Below are 26,140 nucleotides of genomic sequence, written 5' to 3'. Positions count from 1 at the left end.
TCCACCACCTGAGTGTGTCAGTTGTCATGATCACCATTCCCCTCGTTCACCAGATTGCCTGGCTTACAACAGACAAAGGAAGATCCAAGAGTACAAGTCCCTGGATTGCCTGTCTTATACCGAGGCTCGCCGAAAAAATGAGAGATTACATCCAGTGTCACTTTCTTCAACTTTTGCCGCTGTTACATCCTATCCCCTTCCTACCTCTTCCTTACCCAAGCCCTGTCTCCTCTCTCCTCCCCCTCCTCTGCTGGTTATGGGGTTGCCCCCCTACCCCCCTTCCTGGGACTCCTCTCCCTAGTGTCTCTCAGGCCAGAAGCTTCCTAACACAACTCGGCCACAAAACGCACCATCTGTGCACCCCAAGGTTGCTCACTCTCTTTCAGTTCCAGATCTCACAGACACCTGTACTCCCTCTGTGCCCTGCCCTCCTCCACCTCTGAAAGAGAAGGAGAAGAAACTTAAGTCCCAAGACAAGGTCCCCCTCTGGTGCCCCCAGAGGTGCCATCTCCCCATTCGCAACCTGTGTCTGACATCTCATTTATGGATGTCACACCATCCTTGTCAGTGACGACCACTGAAAGAATGACATGACCTCCTCTCGGCTTCTTTATGTCTAACCTGGACTCTCACCACATGATCATGCAGTGGAATTGCAATGGATACTGTTGTAACCTATCGGAAATACAATGTCTTGTTTCCTCCTGTTCTGTGTTCTGTCTTGCTCTTCACGAAATGCACTTCCGTGATGACCACTCTTCAATATTTCATGGTTATCAGGCATTCTGACAGAACAGTGTCAGCCCCTGGTAGCATATGCCAGGGTCTGTGCTTTGGTTTGCTCCGATGTCATTAGTGACTGGATCACACTTAATACCAACCCGGAATCAATGGTGCTTAGAGTGCAGATGACGCTGGTAACCACTGTTTGCAATGTTTACCTCCATTTAGGTAGGCCACTTCCTTATGTTAAACTGTCTACCTTAATACGGCAACTCCTGCCGCTGTTTCTCCTTCTTGGAGACTTAAATGCCCATCACCCACTGTGGGGGAGGGCCACTTTAATGGGTAGAGGTATCCTAATTGACCAACTTGTTACAATTTCGATTTTTGTCTCCTCAATGATGGTTCCTCTACCCATTTCAGAGCCGCTCATGACACATTTACTGCTACTGATCTCACAATCTCCTCTCCTCTCCTCTCCTCTCCTGCTATCGTGGCTTCCCTATATTGATCATCCCATGATGATCTTTGTGACAATGACCACTTTCTGATGATTCTATTGTTCTCCTCCTGCCACCAGGCAGATAGGCCCCCATGTTGGGCATTCTGCAGGGCCAGTTGGCCTTTATATACGTCTGCTATGCACTTAGACACCTCCCACTCGAATTGCATTGATGTGGTCATGCAAGATGTCTTTACCACTATTCTTCATGCTGCTGGAGCTGCTGTCCCCCTAGCCACAGGTCCCCCTCATAGTCGACCGGTACCGTGGTGGAACGGGGGTGTAGCAGTTGCTGTCCAGGACCACTGATGGGTGCTGCAGCGATATAAGATATAAATGACACCCTTCACAGTCCAACCTCCTCGCTTTTAAGCATCTCCATGCTAAGGCTCGTTACCTTATTAAGCAGACTTTCCTCCCTGGGGACATATGGTTCTTCATCACAGGTTTGGTACAAGCTCTGCAGCCTTCTGGGCTGTCAGCGACAGTCAACTATCCTGGGTCTTAACCTCCAAGATGCTCTGTGCATTGATCCATGGTCCTTGCAGAACATGCCGTGACACACTTTGCGACAGCATCGACGTCCTCTTCCTATCCTGCTATCTTTCTCAGGCAGAAACGCTAAATTGATCAGACCCCCCCTGTTTCAGCTCGCACCATGCTGAACCCTCTACTGAATGTAAATCCTTGCAGACTCGTATCTCTTCACATGACACTGACCCAGGCCCAGATTCCATCCACAACGAGAGGCAACATCTCCTAGCCTGATGAATGTATGTTGTTAACTGCTCAAGAGGATGGTTAGCTTCAGATTATATTGGGTACTCGGATTTCGAGGTCTTTTGACCCCGTATCACTGTGGCTTCCAAGAAGAACAGTCTCCAACTGGCCGTTTACTCAGATTGGAAACAGCAATCCGAAAGGCTTTTACTAACCGCTGGCACCTTGTTGCGGACTTCCGTGACCTACATAAGGTATATGACACGCTTGGCGCCATCACATTTTAGTTACCCTTCATGACTGGAACTTGTGTGCTCCCTTTCGATTTTTATCTGTGAGTTTTTGGCTCTTCCGGGTTCGAGTTGGCACTTCACTTGTTGGGGTTGTAACCTCTTTTGGGCCCGTGGTTACACTGGCATTGTACATTGATTTTGCATCTGGTGCAGCTCCCACTCAGTAGCATCTGCTGAGTGCCAGCTCCAAGGCACCATCCGATGGGCCTGTGTGGGGGCAATCTCCCATGGCTTCCAGATTTCTCCCTCCAAAATGCGGGTTATGAGTTTTTGTCGTCGACCCACAGTACACGCCAATCCAGAACTTTATTTAGGTGACCAACTCCTTGATGTTGTAGCACAGTCCCATTTCTTGGGCCTTATTGTGGTATAAAAATCTGATGTGGCTGCCCCATATTCACCACCTAGAGACTTCATGCGTGTGGAAGCTTATTGCTCTCCACCTCCTCACCCACACATCTTGGTGTGCTGACCGTATGACTCTCCTCCATCATTATCGTGCTATGGTCTTGTGGTCTTGTCCAAACTAGGTTATGGTAGTCAGGTTTATGGCTCAGCAGCTCCATCCACTCTGCAAATACTCGACCCTTTTCACCATTGTGGGGTGCGTCTGGTTATTGGTGCCTTTCGCACTAGTCTTGTTAACAGTCTCCTTGCAGAAGGGCATATATGATGGAGCAGTCACCATTTGACAATTCCCTTACCATCCTGTGTACCCTGTCGGCTTTGCAAACGAGGGGTGTCCCCCACCTACCAACCACCCATGTGTGGTATTGCCGGTTGGAATGCATCTCACTTCCCCCTGTTGGGGTCTCCATCTCCACTCACTGGAATGCGCCCCATGTATTTCCTTCCACCCCCACCCCATTGGATGGTGCCTAGACCATGGATTAGGACTGACGTATCCAGGGTTCTAGGGCCTCTGTCATGCCTATGGTTTTCTGGTGTCTTGTATGTGCTATCCTTGCAGATATCCAGGGTGTCACCTTCTTCTAAGACAATAGGTAAGGTGGGATACACTTTCATGTCTCCTACCAGCTTAGAACACCAATTTTTACTGGGATAATGTAATGTATTTACAATAGAGCTTCTAGCCATTCATAGAACCCTCCATTTTGTTTCTTAGACCTCCCTCCAAAGTGTTTTAATTTGTACCGACTCAGTGAACAGCCTGCAGGCTATCAACCAATGCTACTATCATCACCCTTTGGTCTCTGCTGTCTATGACCACCTCTCTGCCCTTGGTCATACCACCTGCTCAGTTGGCTTTCTCTGGGTCCCAAGTCATGTGGGCATCCCAGGGAACAAACTGGCTGACCGTTTGGCAAGAGATGCAGATACTTGTCCTCCATTCCCTTTCATGATCCAGCTGCGGATATTCTGATCTGTCAAATCTCTCTTTGCCCAAAAGTGGAATGATATCTGGTGCACTACTGCTCACAGTAATAAACTCCGCACAGTCAAGGAGTCAACTGCAGGTTTGCACTCTTCCTTCCGCTCCTCTTGGAAGGAGTCCACTTTTTTATGCCGTGTATACATTAGTCGTACCAAGCCACCCACTGTTTCCTCGTGCGTAATGAACCATCCCCACAGTGTGGTTGTGGAGCCAGACTGATGGTGGAATGTCCCCTTCTTTTGGCCCATCGTCTTCCAAGTTCCTTAATTTTAATATTAGCAGATGATTTATGGGTGGTTGAACTGGTCGTCAGTGAAAGTGGTTTTTATTTCCAGATATAAAGTTTTGCTTTACTCCTGGAGCAGGGGCATGATGGTTGTGGTTGGAACCTCTCTTCATATTTTCTCAGTCTGGGACCCCATGAGCACTCCTCGGACCCCATGACGACTCCACCCTGGAAAGCCCGCTCTTTTTTTCCAGTTTTTAGATTTAGTCTCACCTTTTATGCCTTCTACTGCATGTCTTTTAACTTCATTATTTTATAATTTGACTGCCCTGACTGGATCTGTCCACATTTAGCAGACCCTCTTTCTTCTGTGAGTAAACTTCGGAATTGCAGGACTGATGACCTCGCCGTTTGGTCCCATAAACCCTCTAAATTAATCAACCATTACAAATATGTGAGGGTACATGGGAATGGAGTACTCAGAGATCCTCCTTATCACTTTGTATTTTGTCAGTAGGTCCATGGAGTACATACTGTAATGTAGGAATTTCTGCTGGATTCCTCCTTACTGCCCAAGGAGTACCTCAGACAAATAATAAAAATAGGAAACGAATATCTTAACATATGTGGGAAATCATCTACGTGTGAATAATAGCATTATAGAATAACAGCAATATGGAAAGGATATATTGCTGCTGCTGCTGCTCCTACTACTACTACTACTACTACTACACACACACACACACACACACACACACACACGGCTACTGTCTCCAGGCGCTAAGGCACAACTGCAACTGCTTCTGAATTAATGGTACACATGCTTGCTCATTTATAGACCACAATGGTACAGACATTTTCGCTCTTTTAATGCTTAAGAGAATAGTAGTCTTGAAATTTCAGTGTCACATTCATGCACATTATAGCAATAAATGTGCTAATGTACCATCATGCATGAAGCACATCTGTAATCTTTGCTGACATAGCAATATGTTAATGTCAAAATCCTGATAATGAGCCCCATTTAATCTCTCAGGTAGTACATATGGTCCTGATAATCTATTTCCAAGAAATCGACATCACAAGTGGTGGAAAAGACAAAGGAAAATGTACGAAACCAAAGTAAAATCAGAAGCAACGTTATTTGTGCAATTAGTTAAGACACTATGACATATGCCCAGGCTTGTGAGTGAGTTAATAAACAGTAACATCTAGCTGCAGTACTGAAACTACTTACAACGTAACTTGGACCTCGCAACTGATTGCAGGCTACGTAAAGGTCACTTTAATTTAGTGCTGTAATGGGGTAACGCATTGAAACTCTGATGCTGTGCAAATGCAATGACTGTGCTCGTATCACTATCAGCTGTCATTCTACTCCACTTGCGAACAAGTACACATTTCTAGACTTATGTTTATCAGACTTGTTTTCCTTGTTTCAGTGACTACTACCACCTCTCAAAATATTTGGCACTTTTAACACCATGTATATTCCCTGCTATCCTACTTTTTATTTTCTTTGTCGTCTGCAAGGAGGCTGGACAGGTCAAAGTGAGATCATCTTTCTCTCTTGCCAGATTCTGTTACTGATAGTTGTCATTTTTGCTTTGAAGGCACTGTTTGTGTGTGTGTGACTGGATGCATACAATTTCTTTAGTCTTTCCACCACTTGTTAGCAGTGGAAGATTGGTCAGCTGTGATAATTTGCAAGTGTCAGTTTGTTAATTTAATTACTCTTGATTAAATCCGTTTGCATAAGATATTACAAATTACTTTTCAAGCTTAACCTCAGTATTTTTGAGTGCACAGAAAAACTGGTGGAGTATTAGGGAACAATTGACTGTGTGGACTCTTCTGTGATGCACACATGCACAGTGCAAGGTGATGTATTCTAGGACAGTGTCTCAACTGAGCAACATTACTATCCTAAGTAAATCACAGTTTGGGTTTCAGAAGAGTTTCTCTGCTGAGAATGCCATCTGCATGTTTACTCACCAAATTTTAAAGGGATGAAATAACAAAAATAGTTCCTGCTAGTATTTTATGTGAACTTCCAAAGGCATTTGACTATGTGAATAGCAATATTCTCATACGTAATCTGAGGTTTTATAGAACTGATGGTACTACTGGTCAGTGGATTGTCCTTTCTAACCAAGAGAATGCAGAAATTTGAACGAAGTAATCTACCCAGTCTATTCTGACTGGAGAGAAATCACATATGGGGTTCCATGAAATTTGGTCTTAGATCCATTTTTGTCTCTCATGTATGTAGTTCTTTCTGCAGATGACACTAGTACTGTAATGAATTCAAGCATTCTTACAGCAATGGAAGAAATGGTAAATGATGTTCTTAAAAATGTTATTGACTGTTTTTCAGCAAATGAATTAAGAGAAACCAACATCAGCTGCATTCAGGCTTTGAAATAAATCCGAAGATGACAGGTGAAAATTTATGCCGGACCAGAACTTGAATCTGGATATGCTGCTTAATGCAAGTGGTCAACCTTGATCACCTCAGCTATCCTGGCATGCTTCCCATCTGACACAAATTCCAATCCTGTTGTACACAGCTAGTATTCCTGTCCAGTCTCTTCCTGCTGGCAGCTCACCCTGATTCTCACAGAAGTTCGGATGTAATGTGCACCCACACTGAAATAATTGTGAGAGCCACAACACTCGTAGACATGAAGATATACATACAAATGTGTGTGTTTACCGGTATCTTGATGTCTATGAATGCTATGGCTCTTACAATTATTTCAGTGTGGGTGCACACTATGTATGAGCTCTGTGGGAATCAGGATGAGTTGTCAGCGGGAGGAGAATGGGCAGGGACGTGCGATGTTCCATTGCTTTGTTACCATGAGGTGATGAAGTATAGTCTGATTGGGAGCTAATACTTTCTGTTAGTTAATCTTGCTTGTCTTATTATTGCAGCGCACTTGTCAACCTCTTCTGATTGAACTTCTTTTCTCGAAGTATTGCAGTTACTGGTGGAAGTTAAAAGAATACAAATCCAACATCCAACTCTCAAAATAAATGCAAGGCTTCTCATTAACAATGTGTTGTATATTATACTCTTATTTACGATAACTGTGCATTACAAAGTTGTTGAGTAATGCAAAACATCGCAAAAACATTGATAGAGACAAAGTCTAGGAACTTTTTGTCTTCATTAACATGTACTTATGAGAAGTATGTATCATATTTACACAAATGCAAGCCAACCTTTTTTCCCGATTTTTATGGTCCAAAAATGCATCTGGAGCTTAGGTTTGAGAGCAGAGCCTAAGGAAGTTCCGAAAAATGTCACTAGAAACTACCGTAAGTAGTTATTTTGCAACCAAAGCCATTGTGATAATGTTTCGAGTATTGAATGTTAATTATTTTTTACTTTATGAGGAAAATTCAAACTTCATGTTGCTCATCTTTGAATTAAGCAGTTTTTCAAATATTCAGAGCAATAAAAATAAATCTCTTTACATACACACTATCAAAATGGTTGTTTTTAAGAAACTTGCAGAAGTTGCCAAGCATGTTAACTACAGCTTTACATTTTGACAGCTCCAGCGCTGTTCGGAAGGTGTCACCACACTTCAATATACATCAAGCCATTTCTCAAAGCTTCCAATATTAATGACACAACAATAAATCCTGACTGTTTTTGTGACATCACCACCCACAACTGACCTGCGTGTAGTTTCTAATTACGGCACCTGTACTATGAGCGACCGTACGCTGACTTGTGTGTCAAACAACACTGACGGACGTAGGAGACACTGCAAGAGAAAGATATTACTCAGTGATGACTACACGTACAATTTGCACTTGTACAGATCACTTTTGCTGAAAATGAATCTGTGTAGACAAACTATATTGTTTAGAATGTAATCTTATAAAGTACCATGTCTAATCTCTAACAGAGATGATACAAATCAGTGTCTTGAGACAATGGATTACTCTTTGCCCAATTTATATCCTTTAAATCACGTGCAATATTCTGTGAAGCCAAAATGTAACTTTTTTAGATGAAAACACTGTATTTGAAAAAAAAAAAATACTTTAGATGACATTCATGTGATGTGGAAAGACTGACCTATGACACAAACGCACATTGGGGGGCAGTCTATAAAACCGTTAGCGGCCTCAGCTAACTAGTTCTTCTTGGAATGTTTTGATAGGCACCTGAATTCTCACTTGCCATCGATGTTTGCGATGTAACAGTTATTTTACATGTCCAGCAAGCTAAATTTAATTCCATGTGATTTACTACAAATAAGTACTACACCTCGCAAATATCTGAGAAGTGTGACCACTTTATAATTTGTCCATCATATAATGAGCCATATTTTATTTGATTTTTAAGTGCATCTTGAAATGAGGTAATAAACTTTTTATATTGGTGATCTCATTCGTCAGTTGAAACAATGCCTGTGCAACACACAGCTTTATCAAAGTGATATGTTACCTTACAGATTCCTGCCCTTAGGAAATGTTGTCACAACATTAAAACATAAACCAAACAACATATATTTGAAGTTCCAACTCCACTACAAATATTCAAATTTATTTGTCTCTTTAATGTGCCAGTTATAATTATACCCCATTTTCAGTGAATAAATTTATTCATATTCATTAACTATGGGACATTCAACAATAGAGTGGAAATCGTTAGTCAAAATTAAACATGTACCTATGATTAAGTCCTTTAACATTTCTACCAGATAGTTATCCTTATTATGGATATGGGATTTCAGATAACAAATATTTATGACCCATAAGCATCATTAACTGTTTTGTTCTAGAATGTTTCGTGGTTTTCACTCATACAGCACTCATTATTAGGACCTACATTCCAGTAGCAATTTAGCCGAATCATTCATATTTAATCTAACTGAGTATATTTATTCCAGAATTCAGGCTTGTAAAGCCATGCTCATAGAACATTTGGAAATCACTGGAGGTGTGCTACACCTCAAGCAAGCCTGTGAGTACAGGTTTCAAAACACTGATATAAGAAGAGTCCCACGGTGGAAACTATTGAATATAATATAGAGGGAAGATAGCAAAGGTACTCCTGGAGGAGAAGACAAACAGGAAAAGAAAAATTAAGGATGTTAGAACCTAAAAGCTAAAGAAGATAGACCCCAGAGACTGATACCCATCCCACCCCTCACCCCCAGGATTCCCTTCCTGACTGGTTGTTCACAAGGAGCCAGAGGATGAAGTTGTTTAGCATACCCTACAGAGCCGACTTCCCTGGTTTCACCCATACAGGCCCCGAAAAGTGGTACTAACACTTTACTCACTTTACTAGTGGAGAGGGTAGCAACATGTCATAGCGATCACCTTTGCTTGTGCGAACTCCACATTGAAATCAAACCAATTCCATGGATTCCTTTATCCCATATCTTCCATAGAAAATTCTTATAAACACAAACTGTGTTACTTATCATCTCGAATACCAATTAAAAAAGAGAGATCCTTCTAAGAGGAGACCACAGAATTCTCAGTGCTATAATGGGATATTGGCTTGTGTAATTGTTACAGGGGACACCACATTTATTATTATGAGGCTAGTTCCATCATCAAACGTTTTCACCCTTTATGTACTACCAGGCTGAAAGCAAGGGGAAACTGCACCTGTAATTTTTCGCAATGGCATGCAGCTGTACTGTATGGTAAATGTTGATGACATCCTCTTTGGTAAAATATTCTGGAGGTAAAATAGTTCCCCCATTCGGATCTCTGGGTGGAGACTACTCAGAAGAATGTTGTTATCAGGAGAAACTAAATTGGCATTCTACAGATCTGAGTGTGGAATGTTAGAGCCCTTAACTGGACAGGTAGACTAGAAAATTTAAAAAGAGAAAGGGAAATTGATGGGTTGAAGTTATAGTGGGAATTAGTGAAGTTCAGAGGAGGGAGGAAAAGGACTTCTGGTCAGGTGAATACAGGATTTTAAATACAAATAGGGGTAATGCAGGAGAACTTTAATCATGAATAAGAATATGGGTAGGCTGCTACGAACAGCATAGTGAACACATTTTCGTAGCCAAGATAGAAACCCAGCCCATGCCTATTCCAGTAATACAAGTTTATATACCACTTAGCTTCACAGATGATGAAGAGATTGAAGAAATGTATGATGAGATAAAAGAAATTATTCAGATACTTAAAGGAGATGAAAACTTAATTGTGATGGGGGACTGGAATTCCGTAGTAGGAGAAGGAAGAGAAGGAAAAGCATTAGCCGAATATTGACTGGGGAAAAGGAGTGAAAGAGGAAGCTGCCTGATAGAATTTTGCACAGAGTATAACTTGACCATTGCCAACACTTGGTTTAAGAATCGTGAAAGGATGTTGTACACGTGGAACAGACCTGGAGATAATGGAAGGTTTCAGATTATATAATGATAAGACAGGGATTTAAGAACCAGGGTTTAAATTGTAAGACATTTCCGAGGGCAATGTGAACTCTGGCTACAATTGTTGGTTATGAACTGTAGATTAAAACTGAAGAAACTGGAAAAAGGTAGGAAATTAAGGTGATGGGACCTGGATAAGCTGCAAAAACAGAGTTGTTCAGATTTCAGAAGGAGCATTAGGCAAGAACTGACTAGAACATTGAAAAGGAATACAGTAGAAGACAAATGGGTAGCTTTACGAGATAAAATAGCGAAGGCAGTAAAAGATCAAATACGTAAAAAGGCAAGGTCTAGTAGAAATCATTGTATAACACAGGAGGTATTGAATTAAATTGATGAAAGGAGAACTTTAAAAATGCAGCAAATGAAGCTGGTGAAAGGGAATATAAAAGTTTACAAAATGAGATGCACAGGGAGTGTAAAATGGCTAGAGGACAAATGTAAGGTAGAAGCATATTTCACTGGGGGAAAGACAGATACTGCCTACAAGAAAATTAAAGCGACCTTTGGGAAAAACAGAAGCAGCTGTATGAATACCAAGGTCTCAGATGGTAAATCTAAGTAAAGGATGGAAAGAAGAAAGGGGGAAGGAGTAAATAGATAGTCTGTACAAGGGAGATGAACTTGAAGGCAATATTATAGAAAGGGAAGTAGATGTAGATGAAGGTGAGATAGGCGATATGATAATGAGCGAAGAATTTGACAGAGCTCTGAACGATCTAAGTTGAAACAAGGCCCCAGAGCTACGACAAAACTCTTCTATCTGGTTTGCAAGATGTACGAGACAGACTTAAAGAAGAATGTAGTAATTCCAATTCTAAAGAAAGCAATTGCTGACAGGTGTGAAAATCAACGATCTGAGTAGTTTAATATATCATGGTGGCAAAATACTAACACACATTCTTTACAGAAGAATGGAAACACTAGTGGAAGCTGACCTCGGGGGAGATCAGTTTGGGTTCCAAAGAAATGTAGGAACACGTGAAGCAGAACTGATTCTACGACTTCTCATAGAAGATAGGTTAAGGAAAGGCAAACCGACATTCATAGCATTTGTAGACTTAGAGAAGGCTTTTGACATTGTTAACTGGAATACTCTTTGAAAATCTGAAGGTAATGGGGTAAAATACAGGGAGTAAAAGGCTATTTACAACTTTGACAGAAACCAAATGGCAGTTATAAAGAGTCAAGGTGTACGAAAGGGAAGCAGTGGTTGAGAAGGGAGTGAGACAGGGTTGTATCCTATCCCCAATGTTAATCTGCACATTGAGCAAGCAGTAAATCAACCCAAAGAAAAATTTGGAGTAGGAATTAAAGTTTAGGGAGAAGAAATACAAACTTTAAGGTTTACCGATGACATCGTAATTCTATCAAGCAGAGCAAAGGACTTGGAAGAGCAGTTGAATGGAATGGATAGTGTTTTGAAAGGATGATATAAGATGAACATCAACTAAAGAAAAATAAGGCTAATGGAATGTGATTCAATTAAATCAAGGAATGCTAAGGGAATCAGATTAGGAAATGAGACGTTTAGAGTAGTAGATGAGTTTTGTTATTTGGGCAAAAAAAACTGATGATGGTCAACAGTGTAGACTTAAAATGGCAAGAAAAGCATGTATGGAAGTGAAACATGGATGGTAAACAGTTTAGACAAAAAGAGAATAAAAACTTCTGAAATATGGTGCTACGGAAGAATGTTGAAGATTAGATGGGTCAATCGCGTAATTAATCAGGAAGTACTGAATAGGATTGGGGAGTCAAGAAATTTGTGGCAAAACTTGACCGAAAGAAGGGATTGGTTGATAGAACACATTCTGAGACATCAAAGGGTCACCAATTTAGGATTGGAGAGAAGTGGGAGCAGGGGAGGGGGAGTAAAAATTGTAGAGGGCGACCATGAGATGACTACAGTTAGCAGATTCAGAAGGATGTAGGTTGCAATAGTTATTCATAAACGAAGAGGCTCACACAGAGTAGAGTATCATGGAGAGCTGCATCAAACCAGTCTTTGGACTGAAGACAACAGCAACAACAGCCGAACCAGAAGAGTTACATGTTTTGAGCAATTAAATTCCCAATATTTCCAAACCTGGATAATAGCATACAAAACGCAGATGCTTGTCTCTTTATTATCTCATCTTTAAATTAGCATATGGAACACATTGGTCAAGTAAGGTAAAGTCATCTACTTTGCTTCTTTCGAGGGACCTCAAAACTAGTAGTACCAACCTACGTAATAACTGTCAAGATACACCTCTTTCCAAAGTAAGATTATCCCTACACAGTCATATAATGGTGCACAGGGATATTGTCCCTATTTGTGCATTCTTATTTTTCTCTCAGGTATAAGTCATCCTGTTCCTCTAGATCCACCTATCCTTTACATGACACCATACTTACGTACATATATACATACATCTAAAAACAAAGAAGATGTGACTTACCAAACGAAAGCGCTGGCAGGTTGATAGACACACAAACAAACACAAACATACACACAAAATTCTAGCTTTTGCTACCAACGGCTGCTTCATCAGGAAAGAGGGAAGGAGAGGGAAAGACGAAAGGATGTGGGTTTTAAGGGAGAGGGTAAGGAGTCATTCCAATCCCGGGAACGGAAAGACTTACCTTAGGGGGGAAAAAGGACAGGTATACACTCGCGCGCGCACACACACACACACACACACACACACACACACACACATCCATTCGCACATACACAGACACAAGCAGACATTTGTAAAGGCAAAGAGTTTGGGCAGAGATGTCAGTCGAGGCGGAAGTACATAGGCAAAGATGTTGTTGAATGACAGGTGAGGTATGAGCGGCGGCAACTTGAAATTAGCGGAGGTTGAGGCCTGGCGGGTAACGAGAAGAGAGGATATACTGAAGGGCAAGTTCCCATCTCCGGAGTTCTGACAGGTTGGTGTTAGTGGGAAGTATCCAGATAACCCGGACGGTGTAACACTGTGCCAAGATGTGCTGGCCGTGCACCAAGGCATGTTTAGCCACAGGGTGATCCTCATTACCAACAAACACTGTCTGCCTGTGTCCATTCATGCGAGTGGACAGTTTGTTGCTGGTCATTCCCACATAGAAAGCTTCACAGTGTAGGCAGGTCAGTTGATAAATCACGTGGGTACTTTCACAAGTGGCTCTGCCTTTGATCATGTACACATTCCGGGTTACAGGACTGGAGTAGGTGGTGATGGGAGGGTGCATGGGACAGGTTTTACATCGGGGGCGGTTACAAGGGTAGGAGCCAGAGGGTAGGGAAGGTGGTTTGGGGATTTCATAGGGATGAACTAAGAGGTTACGAAGGTTAGGTGGACGGCGGAAAGACACTCTTGGTGGAGTGGGAAAGATTTCATGAAGGATGGATCTCATTTCACAGCAGGATTTGAGGAAGTCGTATCCCTGCTGGAGAGCCACATTCAGAGTCTGATCCAGTCCCGGAAAGTATCCTGTCACAAGTGGGGCACTTTTGGGGTTCTTCTGTGGGAGGTTCTGGGTTTGAGAGGATGAGGAAGTGGCTCTGGTTATTTGCTTCTGTACCAGGTCAGGAGGGTAGTTGTGTGATGCGAAAGCTGTTTTCAGGTTGTTGGTGTAATGGTTTAGGGATTCCGGTCTGGAGCAGATTCGTTTGCCACGAAGACCTAGGCTGTAGGGAAGGGACTGTTTGATGTGGAATGGGTGGCAGCCGTCATAATGGAGGTACTGTTGTTTGTTGGTGGGTTTGATGTGGACGGACGTGTGAAGCTGGCCATTGGACAGGTGGAGGTCAACGTCAAGGAAAGTGGCATGGGATTTGGAGTGGGACCAGGTGAATCTGATGGAGCCAAAGGAGTTGAGGTTGGAGAGGAAATTCTGGAGCTGTTCTTCACTGTGAGTCCAGATCATGAAGATGTCATCAATAAATCTGTACCAAACTTTGGGTTTGCAGGCTTGGGTAACCAAGAAGGCTTCCTCTAAGCGACCCATAAATAGGTTGGCGTACGAGGGGGCCATCCCAGTACCCATGGCTGTTCCCTTTAATTGTTGGTATGTCTGGCCTTCGAAAGTGAAGAAGTTGTGGGTCAGGATGAAGCTGGCTGAGGTAATGAGGAAAGAGGTTTTAGGTTGGGTGGCAGGTGATCGGCATGAAAGGAAGTGCTCCATCGCAGTGAGGCCCTGGACGTGCGGAATATTTGTGTATAGGGAAGTGGCATCAATGGTTGCAAGGATGGTTTCTGGGGGTAACAGATTGGGTAAGGATTCCAGGCGTTGGAGAAAGTGGTTGGTGTCTTTGATGAAGGATGGGAGACTGCATGTAATGGGTTGAAGGTGTTGATCTACGTAGGCAGAGATACGTTCTGTGGGGGCTTGGTAACCAGCTACAATGGGGCGGCCGGGATGATTGGGTTTGTGAATTTTAGGTAGAAGGTAGAAGGTAGAAGGTAGGGGTGTGGGGTGTCGGTGGGGTCAGGAGGTTGATGGAGTCAGGTGAAACGTTTTGTAGGGGGCCTAAGGTTCTGAGGATTCCTTGAAGCTCTGCCTGGACATCAGGAATGGGATTACCTTGCCAATCTTTGTAAGTAGTGTTGTCTGAAAGCTGACGCAGTCCCTCAGCCATATACTCCCGACTATCAAGTACCACGGTCGTGGAACCCTTGTCCGCCAGAAGAATGACGACGGATCGGTCAGCCTTCAGATCACGGATAGCCTGGGCTTCAGCAGTGGTGATGTTGGGAGTAGGATTAAGGTTTTTTAAGAAAGATTGAGAGGCAAGGCTGGAAGTCAGAAATTCCTGGAAGGTTTGGAGAGGGTGATTTTGAGGAAGAGGAGGTGGGTTCCGCTGTGACGGATGACGGAACTGTTCCAGGCAGGGTTCAATTTGGATAGTGTCTTGGGGAGTTGGATCATTAGGAGTAGGATTAGGATCATTTTTCTTCATGGCAAAGTGATACTTCCAGCAGAGAGTACGAGTGTAGGACAGTAAATCTTTGACGAGGGCTGTTTGGTTGAACCTGGGAGTGGGGCTGAAGGTGAGGCCTTTGGATAGGACAGAGATTTCGGATTGGGAGAGAGGTTTGGAGGAAAGGTTAACTACTGAATTAAGGTGTTGTGGTTCCAGATTGTGGTGATTGGAATTTTGAGGTTTTGGGGGGAGTGGAGCAGGAAGTGGGAGATTGAGGTAGATGGGAGAGACTGGGTCTGTGTGCAATGAGAGGAGGTTGAGGTTTGCTGGAAAGGTTGTGAAGGGTGAGTGAGTTGCCTTTCCAGAGGTGGAAAACCAAGAGATTGGAAATTTTTTTTGATGGGGAGGGTGCCATGCTGTTCTAATTTGCGGTTGGCCTGTAGGAGGATGCCCTGGACAGCCGGTGTGGATGTGGGAGAGAAAAGATTGAGGACTTTTATTAAGGATAGGAGTTGACGGGTGTGTTCATTGGCTGAGTTGATGTGTAGGTGAAGGATTAGGTGGGTGAGGGCAATGGATTGTTCAGTTTCGAACTGGTATAGGGACTGATGGAAAGAAGGGTTGCAGCCAGAGAAGGGAACTTAAAGTGTGAGGCCTTTGGGGGTAATGCCAAATGTCAGACAGGCCTGGGAAAATAAAATATGGGAGCGTTATCTGGCTAGGGTGAAGGCATGTTTGCGGAGGGAATGTAAATAAAACTTTATGGGGTCGTTGTGAGGATGTTGTGAGGGTGACATGGTATTAGAAGGTGGAAAGTGTGACATGAGGCTGAAATGAAAATGAAAATAAAAATATATGGGGAGAGATAAAGGTGAACTGGAAAGCAACTGGAGATCTGGTGTGAAAAAAGGCGAAAAAGTGTTGGTAAAAGCTGAGCTATGTCGATCCTGTGGTGAACTTGGGTTGGTAAACAACGATGTGCACAAAGGTTAGGTGGTTGTGTTGCCTCCAAAACACGTTAAAGGGTGGAGAAATTCGGGAAAACTTCGAAAAAACTGCGTGCAAATTTATTAAAAGGAGTGGTTTTGTGGTGGCCGATTATGAAAATGAGGCTAACAATTGTCTGACGAAAAAATAATGACGTTAAAACCTGTGGGAAGCGGCTAAAAATGATCAGTGATGTGGGAAAAAAGCGAAAGTTATTAGAACTAGCCGAAATGGTTGTTTAATAGGTGAAAGGAACTGTTTGTGAACTGGTTGGTAATGAGGATCACCCTGTGGCTAAACATGCCTTGGTGCACGGCCAGCACATCTTGGCACAGTGTTACACCGTCCAGGTTATCTGGATACTTCCCACTAACACCAACCTGTCAGAACTCCGGAGATGGGAACTTGCCCTTCAGTATATCCTCTCTTCTCGTTACCCGCCAGGCCTCAACCTCCGCTAATTTCAAGTTGCCGCCGCTCATACCTCACGTGTCATTCAACAACATCTTTGCCTATGTACTTCCGCCTCGACTGACATCTCTGCCCAAACTCTTTGCCCTTACAAATGTCTGCTTGTGTCTGTGTATGTGCGGATGAATATGTGTGTGTGTGTGTGCGCGAGTGTATACCTGTCCTTTTTTTCCCCCTAAGGTAAGTCTTTCCGCTCCCGGGACTGGAATGACTCCTTACCCTCTCCCTTAAAACCCACATCCTTTCGTCTCTCCCTCTCCTTCCCTCTTTTCTGATGAAGCAGCCATTGGTTGCAAAAGCTAGAATTTTGTGTGTATGTTTGTGTATGTTTGTGTGTCTATCAACCTGCCAGCACTTTCGTTTGGTAAGTCACATCTTCTTTGTTTTTAGATATATTTTTCCCACGTGGAATGTTTCCCTCTGTTATATTCATATATACATACATATAGATTAGGGTACAATATCCTATTAATAACATTTACAACTCTTATCACTTCCTTTTATACACATATATTGAGATAACCCTTCCTACCATAACTGTTATTTGTATCCCTGTTTTTTAATGTGTCTTCTGTGCTATATTTCCCTTATTCCTCTGTACATACCCATTACTGTTTAACTCTGAATGCTCTCATATTGTATGTTGCAGTCAATGCCCTTATATTGGACAGTGCAACTGTCATATCTGGATGTTGGTCTGCCATGTTTACCCCTCATCTTTAGGGGTACATCCTCCTTGATTTTACCATGAGAAATGATAGAGCTAACATCCAGCTCTTCTTAGATCTAGATAGTTTTACATGACAATGTGATTACAATAAAATTAACAAATTTTAGACAGCAGATAGGTCGCATGACCTAGAGACAGCAAATAGGTCGTATGACCTAGAGGGGTCTCTAGGTCATGCGACCTATTTGCTGTCTAAAATTTGTTAATTTTATTGTAATCACATTGTCATGTAAAACTATGTTGTAAGAGATGTTTCTTAAGACACCTATCTTTTAACAAGTTCTATATTATAAAGACCTTTTCCTTTTCCACTCAATGGACTTGCTAAGAAAGCAGCCTTCGGATTAAGAATCCCTATAATTTTGTATCAACCATCACAACGACGGTAAAACTTGCTCATTTCTTTCTTGAATTGTGATGAAAGACTTTCACAAGTATCATATAATTGAGTTTAAAATTAGACACACTTGCTTTTAACTTGCTTGTTGTTGTTGTTGTTGTTGTTGTTGTTGTTGTCTTCAGTCCTGAGAATGGTTTGATGCAGCTCTCCATGCTACTCTATCCTGTGCAAGCTTCTTCATCTCCCAGTACCTACTGCAACCTACATCCTTTTGAATCTGCTTAGTGTATTCATCTCTTGGTCTCCCTCTACGATTTTTACCCTCCACGCTGCCCTCCAATGCTAAATTTGTGATCCCTTGATGCCTCAGAACATGTCCTACCAACCGGTCCCTTCTTCTTGTCAAGTTGTGCCACAAACTTCTCTTCTCCCCAATTCTATTCAATACCTCCTCATTAGTTATGTAATCTACCCATCTAATCTTCAGCATTCTTCTGTAGCACCACATTTAGAAAGCTTCTATTCTCTTCTTGTCCAAACTATTTATCATCTATGTTTCACTTCCATACATGGCTACAGTCCATACAAATACTTTCAGAAATGACTTCCTAACACTTAAATCTATACTCGATGTTAACAAATTTCTCTTCTTCAGAAACGGTTTCCTTGCCATTGCCAGTCTACATTTTATATCCTCTCTACTTCGACCATCATCGAGTTATTTTGTTCCTCAAATAGCAAAACTCCTTTACTACTTTAAATGTCTCATTTCCTAATCTAATTCCCTCAGCATCACCCGACTTAATTCGACAACATTCCATTATCCTCATTTTGCTTTTGTTGATGTTCATCTTATATCCTCCTTTCAAGACACTGTCCATTCTGTTCAACTGCTCTTCCAAGTCCTTTGATGTCTCTGTCAGAATTACAATGTCATAGGCGAACCTAAAAGTTTTTACTCCTTCTGTATGAATTTTAATTTCTACTCCGAATTTTTCTTTTGTTTCCTTTACTGCTTGCTCAATATACAGAGGCTTTGGCGCGTCTGGAACCTGTAGCATCGCCTGGGATCTCTGATGCCACTGCGCCCTTGGATTCGGATGTCCCTGCCAGTCATCACTTGCCTGACAGTGGTTGGGGAACCGTGACGGGGTCGCGAATCCCTGGGCGGAAGGCAAAAGTTGGTGCTGGCCACAAGGCTGTACCCTTACACTTCTGTGACAGGTTTGAGGTACTGCCTACTGATGAAAGTACTTCTGAGCCAGCAAGGCCTTGCCTGTTGCGGCAGTGGCCGGTCTTCCTGAGAGGTCCAGACAAGAGCAGAGGGTGGGATTGCTTGTCATTGGGAGCTCCAGTGTTAGGCGGGTGATGGAGCCCCTTAGGGATATGGCAGCTAAGGATGGGAAGAAAGCCAGTGTGCACTCGTTGTGCATACTGGGGGGGGGGGGGGGGGGGAGAGTCATCCAAGATGTGGAAAGGGTCCTTCTGGATGCCATGAAGGGTACAGGGTGCAGCCAACTGCTGGTGTTTGTGTCTGTTGGTAGTAGTTTATCTTGTAGTGAAGTTGAAATAGCTAGTTCCCATGAATTACAATGGGTAGAGGTTGTACTCAACAGCCGTACCAAAATAATAATTGGCTCCTTCTACCAACCCCCCGACTCAGATGATATAATAGCAGAACGGTTCAAATAAAAACTTGAATCACATTACAAATAAGTACCCCTCTCACACATTTATAATTGGTGGAGACTTCAATCTACCCTCAATTTGTTGGCAAAAATACATATTAAAAGCCAGTGGAAGACAGAAAACATCTTCCAAAATTGTACTAAATGCTTTCTCTGTGAATTACTTTGAACAGTTAGTTCAGGAGCCCACAAGAATTGTAAATGGTTGAGAAAACACGCTTGACCTCTTAACCACAAATAATCCTGATCTAATAGAGAGCGTCATGATGGATACAGGGATTATTGAACACAAGGTCATTGTAGTGAGGCTTAAAACCAATCAAACAAAACCACTAAAATAAATGCAAAATATATCTATTTAATAAAGCAGATAAAAATTCGCTTGATGCTCCATTCCTTCCAAGCTAATTATGTAAGTGTAGACCAGATATGGCTCAAATTCAAAGATACAGTATAAACAGCACTAGATAGATTCATATTCATACCATGTAAGTTAATAACAGACAGGACTGATCCACCATGGTACACAAAACACAGAACACTGTTGCAGAAGCAACGTAAAAAGCATGCCAAATTCAGAATAACACAAAATCCCAAAGACTGGCTAAGTTTCACAGAAGCTCAAAACTTAGTGCGGACGTCAATGCGAGATGCTTTTAATAGTTTCCACAATGAAACATTGTCTCAAATTATGGTAGAAAGCCCAAAGAGATTCTGGTCGTATGTAAAGTACACCAGTGGCAAAAGCAGTCAATACCATCACTGTGCAATAGCGATGGAAATGTGACCGATGATGGTGCAACTAAAGTGGAGTTACTGAATACAGTTTTCTGTAATTCCTTCATGAAAGAAGACGAAGTAAATATTCCAGAATTCAAAACCAGAACAGCTGTTAGCATGAGTGACCTAAAAGTAGATATATTAGGTGTTGTGAAACAACTCAAATCACTTAAGAAAAGCAAGTCTTCCGGTCCATATGGTATACCATTCAGGTTCCTTTCAGGGTATGCAGACACTACAGTGCCTTTCTTAGCTATCATATACAACTGCTTACTTGACGAAAGGTCTGTTCCTAAAGACTGGAAAGTAGCACAGGTCACACCAATATTCAAGAAAGGAAATAGGAGTAACTCATTGAATTACAGACCCATATCACTGACCTCAATTTGCAGTAGGATTTTGGAGCATATACTGTACTCGAACATTGTGAATCACCTTGAAGAAAATGACTTATTGATACATAACCAACGTGCATTCAGACAATATTGTTCTTGTGCAACACAGCTAGCTGTTTATTCCCATGAAGTAATGAGTGCTGTCAACAAGGGATCTCAGTCGATTCCATATGCCTAGATTTCCAGAAGGCTTTTGATACTGTTCCTCAAAAGTTACTATTAATCAAATCGCGTGCATATGGAGTATCTCAGTTGTGTGATTGGATTCATGATTTCCTCTCAGAGATGTCACAGTTCGTAGTGATGGATGGTAAATCGAGTAGAACAGAAGTGATATCTGGCGTTCCGCAAGGTAGTGTCATAGGCCCTCTGCTGTTCCTGATTTACATAAATGATCTAGGTGATAATCTGAGCAGCCCCACAGATTGTTTGCAGATGATGCTGTAATTTACCATCTAGTAAAATCATCAGACGATCAATTCCAATTACAAAATGATCTAGAGAGAATTTCTGTACGGTGTGAAAAGTGGCAATTGGCACTAAACAAAGAAAAGTGCGAGGTTATGCACATGGGTACTAAAAGAAATCGGATAAATTTTGGGTATACGGTAAATCGCACGAATCTAAGGGCTGTCAGTTTGACAGACCAGTCTGTTAACCCCGGAAACCATCCTTGTAACCATTGATGCCACTTCCTTATACACAAATATTCCGCACGTCCAGGGCCTCGCTGCGATGGAGCACTTCCTTTCACGCCAATCACCTGCCACCCTACCTAAAGCCTCTTTCCTCATTACCTTAGCCAGCTTCATCCTGACCCACAACTTCTTCACTTTCGAAGGCCAGACATACCAACAATTAAAGGGAACAGCCATGGGCACCAGGATGGCCCCCTCGTACGCCAACCTCTTCATGGGTCGCTAAGAGGAAGCCTTCTTGGTTACCCAGGCCTGCCAACCCTAAGTTTGATACAGATTTATTGATGACATCTTCATGATCTGGACTCACAGTGAAGAAGAACTCCAGAATTTCCTCTCCAACCTCAACTCCTTTGGTTCCATCAGATTCACCTGGTCCTACTCCAAATCCCATGCCACTTTCCTTGACGTTGACCTCCACCTGTCCAATGGCCAGCTTCACACGTCCGTCCACATCAAACCCACCAACAAGCAACAGTACCTCCATTATGACAGCTGCCACCCATTCCACATCAAACAGTCCCTTCCCTACAGCCTAGGTCTTCGTGGCAAACGAATCTGCTCCAGTCCGGAATCCCTGAACCATTACACCAACAACCTGAAAACAGCTTTCGCATCCCGCAACTACCCTCCCGACCTGGTACAGAAGCAAATAACCAGAGCCACTTCCTCATCTCCTCAAACCCAGAACCTCCCACAGAAGAACCCCAAAAGTGCCCCACTTGTGACAGGATACTTTCTGGGACTGGATCAGACTCTGAATGTGGCTCTCCAGCAGGGATACAACTTCCTCAAATCCTGCCCTGAAATGAGATCCATCCTTCATGAAATCCTCCCCACTCCACCAAGAGAGTCTTTCTGCCGTCCACCTAACCTTCGTAACCTCTTACTTCATCCCTATGAAATCCCCAAACTACCTTCCCTACCCTCTGGCTCCTACCCTTGTAACTGCGCCCGGTGTAAAACCTGTCCCATGCACCCTCCCACCACCACCTACTCCAGTCCTGTAACCCGGAAGGTGTACACAATCAAAGGCAGAGCCACGTGTGAAAGCACCCACGTGATTTACCAACTGACCTGCCTACACTGTGAAGCTTTCTATGGTGGGAATGACCAGCAACAAACTGTCCATTCGCATGAATGGACACAGGCAGACAGTGTTTGTTGGTAATGAGGATCACCCTGTGGCTAAATATGCCTTGGTGCACGGCCAGCACATCTTGGCATAGTGTTACACCGTCCGGGTTATCTGGATACTTCCCACTAACACCAACCTGTCAGAACTCCGGAGATGGGAACTTGCCCTTCAGTATATTGTCTCTTCTCGTTATCCGCCAGGCCTCAATCTCCGCTAATTTCAATTTGCCGCCGCTCATACCTCACCTGTCTTTCAACAACATCTTTGCCTCTGTACTTCCGCCTCGACTGACATCTCTACCCAAACTCTTTGCCTTTACAAATGTCTGCTTGTGTCTGTGTATGTGTGGATGGATATGTGTGTGTGTGTGTGTGTGTGTGTGCGTGTGTGCGAGTGTATACCTGTCCTTTTTTCCCCCTAAGGTAAGTCTTTCCGCTCCCGGGATTGGAATGACTCCTTACCATCTCCCTTAAAACCCACATCCTTTCGTCTTTCCCTCTCCTTCCCTCTTTCCTGATGAGGCAACAGTTTGTTGCGAAAGCTTGAATTTCATGTGTATGTTTGTGTTTGTTTGTGTGTCTATCGACCTGCCAGCACTTTAGTTCGGTAAGTCACATCATCTGTGTTTTTAGGTATATTTTTCCCACGCGGAATGTTTCTCTCTCTTATATACTATGAACAAATGTACATAGGTTATATCATATCATAAATAATAATTTTAAAGTTAAATTACTGATCTACAGAAGTTCACATCCTTATCACACCACTGTTTAGCCCACTTCAGACACTTTGCTTTCATTGTGGCAGTTAACTTTGGTTTTGTAGTGGGTTGACAGGCCATGAAGTCAATAGCCTTCAACTTTTTGCGAACACTGCGTTCTGATGCATTCACATTACCCTCATTTCTTCACCAGAATGAATTTTCTTCTTTACGCACCTCATGCTACCTTCTGACATTTCCAACCTTCATGAAATTTTCCGATTGGAATACATTTTTGTATTAACAAGGGCTCTGACCTCAGCTTTTTTACGTGGTGAAATGTCCCCTCTTTTACCGGTTTTTAAAGGTCACAATTAGTAATATATGGCTGTTAAACAATCAGTTGTGATGTCGATATTACGAAATTGATAATCAAAGCGAACAAAATATTACACCAGTTACACGCGAGAATGCCACTGAACATGTCCTTACGCTGTACTCTGCACATTGATACCTACAATAAGTCAACAATCCAATGTCACGTAGCAACAATAGGTACAAAATTCAACAGTGTAGTGGCCTGAATAACCATCATAAATTTTCCAATTAATCGTATTAAATGTAATTCTCAACATGTAATTATTACAAATAACATTAAAAATGTGCAGAACATCTAATAATTTGGTCAGGGGCTGTATGTGTGTGTGTATCTTCATTACTGCAAATGATCTTTCCCTCAATTTATTCAGTTCTGCACATCTAGGGAATACTACACCAATGAAAAGTCTAACACATGGTGAGGAAATAAAAAACAGGTTGAAAACTTTAAAATACTAAGGTGTCCATATTGACGATAATTTAACTGGAAAAAAGCACGTGTTGTGACTCCTAAAACAACTTAGTTCAGCCACACTTGCCCTTAAGATCATTGCATATCTTGGGGGGAGAAAAATCAGTGAGTTGACACATTTTTGCTTTTTTTCATTCAGTAACACTGTACGGAATAACATTTTGGGGTAACTCATTTTTAAGGAAGAAAGTCTTAGTTGCTCAAAAACGTGCTCTGAGAATATTATGTGGCACTCACCCATGATCATCTTGTAGGTATCTGTTTAAGAGATTAGGCATTTAGACTACTGCTTCATAGTGTGTTTATTCCTTCATGAAGTTTCTTGTAAATAATCCACTGGAGTTGAAAAGGAGCAATGATGTTCACAGTTACAATACCAGAAGGAAAAAGACTCATTACTTTACATTAACATTGTCCTTAGTGCAAAAAGGGTTGCACAATGCCACAGCTAATATTTTCTCCCAATTACCCAGTGATGTAAAATGTCAGACAGCAAAGTAACATTTTAAAATGAAATGAAAAATTTTCTTTTTGACAGGCCCTTTTCTGTAAAAGAATTTCTATTACTGTAATGTGTGAAAAATTGTGTGTAGAATTACTCACTCTGATCTGTAAGTTAAGTAAAAAACAAAAACACTTGTCAATGATCTGCATGTAGCCATATTTACAAAATAATTGTGATGTGAATATAAAACAACTTGTTCCCCATCATGATGATTTATTAGTGCAAATGATTCATGGAACATGAAAGTAACTAAAAAAACTGACTTCCTTACCATTGCATTAATAATATTTAAAATTTTATATTGGTTTTAACTGCATATGATGGGAGTTTAGTAATGACTTTTGTCCTTTCTTTCTTTCAAGGTGATAAATGTGGCTCTGCATTTCTGCGGTGTGGTTGTGACAGAAGAGGACTTGTCTTGCCATGATATGTAAACGGACATATGGATTGAAAAGTATTTTACTCCAGTTCAGCAATAAGAAATGTGTGCATGTGATGACTTGCTGTATGTGGACAGTAATAAACAACAGTTTATGTATGTGTAAAACCAAAGAATAGTGGTAGTAGCGTATTGTCATTTCAATAACATTTAAGATTTTTGTTATTGTATGTAGAGTGCAGAAGGTGCAAGGGCAGAAGCAGCGAGAGATAAATGCACACATTTAAATTTTAAAAAAGAATGTTTCTTATAAAGTAAACATCACACATTTCAGATTGATATTGTACGATAATTTCCTGAAAGCATTATTCAGTGCTACAGTTGGTTTAAAATATAGTTGTATATATATTTATATTTGTCAGTTTGTCATAAAAAGACATTAAAATTATTTGTTTATACACCATGAATTAAGTGAATTTAGGGTGAACAGGAGAGGGTTTAGTTTCACTAGTATGTTTTCGGCTATCCCTGTCATTGTATATTGAATTATTAAAAAGCACAGATTATTATTGAAATGAAATCTGAAATGAAACGTTACTAGTTTTGCCAGGCATTATCACCTACAAGATAACTTATTCTAATTTACAGTGTGTGTTTATTTGTCTGTATGTTATCCCAACATCAGGAGTTTGTTGGGCCAGCTGATGGAGCTGGCCACTTTGTACTTAACAATCTTGTCAGTCGCTAAATGGGACAATCTTTCTTTGAGTCATAAATATAGCTGTGTAATATGTTATATGTACAAATGTGTTAATAATTTTATCTTTAATAATCATAAAGTAATAAGATGAAATTGTCTGCGTTGACTTTGATTTCTTTTCACAACTTTATTTCTTCACATCATGTGTTAAATGTTCCGCATGAGAGTGATTTGGAGAAACATATTATTTGTAAGAATAATAAACAGTGAGTTTGATGTCTACAGTATGAAACTAGTGTGTACCTGAAAGTATTGTGCGCCTTTGCCACAATCAGATTTGAGTGTTATGAACTATTAAGAATTTTCATAAGCCTGTGAGGAAACAGCCCACTACACTGTTTGTTTTATAGTATTATTTTGGAATTTTATGATTTAAATGCCTTGCTGTTGTATCATTTAAGACTGTTAATCTTTCACAAGAAATGAAAATATATTTTTAAGACCTGTACTATATATAAAAACTTTAAAAGGCCTCAAGTATGGAATTTTGACTGAAGACATTTTAGGATGTATAATGAAAGTATAAATACTGAA

The 26,140-nt window shown here is 41.6% G+C and overlaps 1 protein-coding gene across 5 annotated transcripts in view; it reads left to right on the top strand.

Annotated features, from left to right (window-relative positions):
• Positions 1-25,699, top strand: part of LOC124802736 — a 324,707-nt gene extending 299,008 nt beyond the window's left edge. For all 5 annotated transcript variants that reach the window (XM_047263715.1, XM_047263716.1, XM_047263713.1 and 2 more), the window contains one exon: positions 24,830-25,699. The gene's annotated coding sequence lies outside the window, so the exon portion shown is untranslated. The remainder of the gene's footprint in view (positions 1-24,829) is intronic.
• The last annotated feature ends 441 nt before the right edge of the window (positions 25,700-26,140 follow it).

Source organism: Schistocerca piceifrons, chromosome 6 (assembly GCF_021461385.2).
Source record: "Schistocerca piceifrons isolate TAMUIC-IGC-003096 chromosome 6, iqSchPice1.1, whole genome shotgun sequence".
NCBI lineage: Eukaryota > Metazoa > Arthropoda > Insecta > Orthoptera > Acrididae > Schistocerca > Schistocerca piceifrons.
This window is presented reverse-complemented; position numbering and strand designations above follow the sequence as displayed.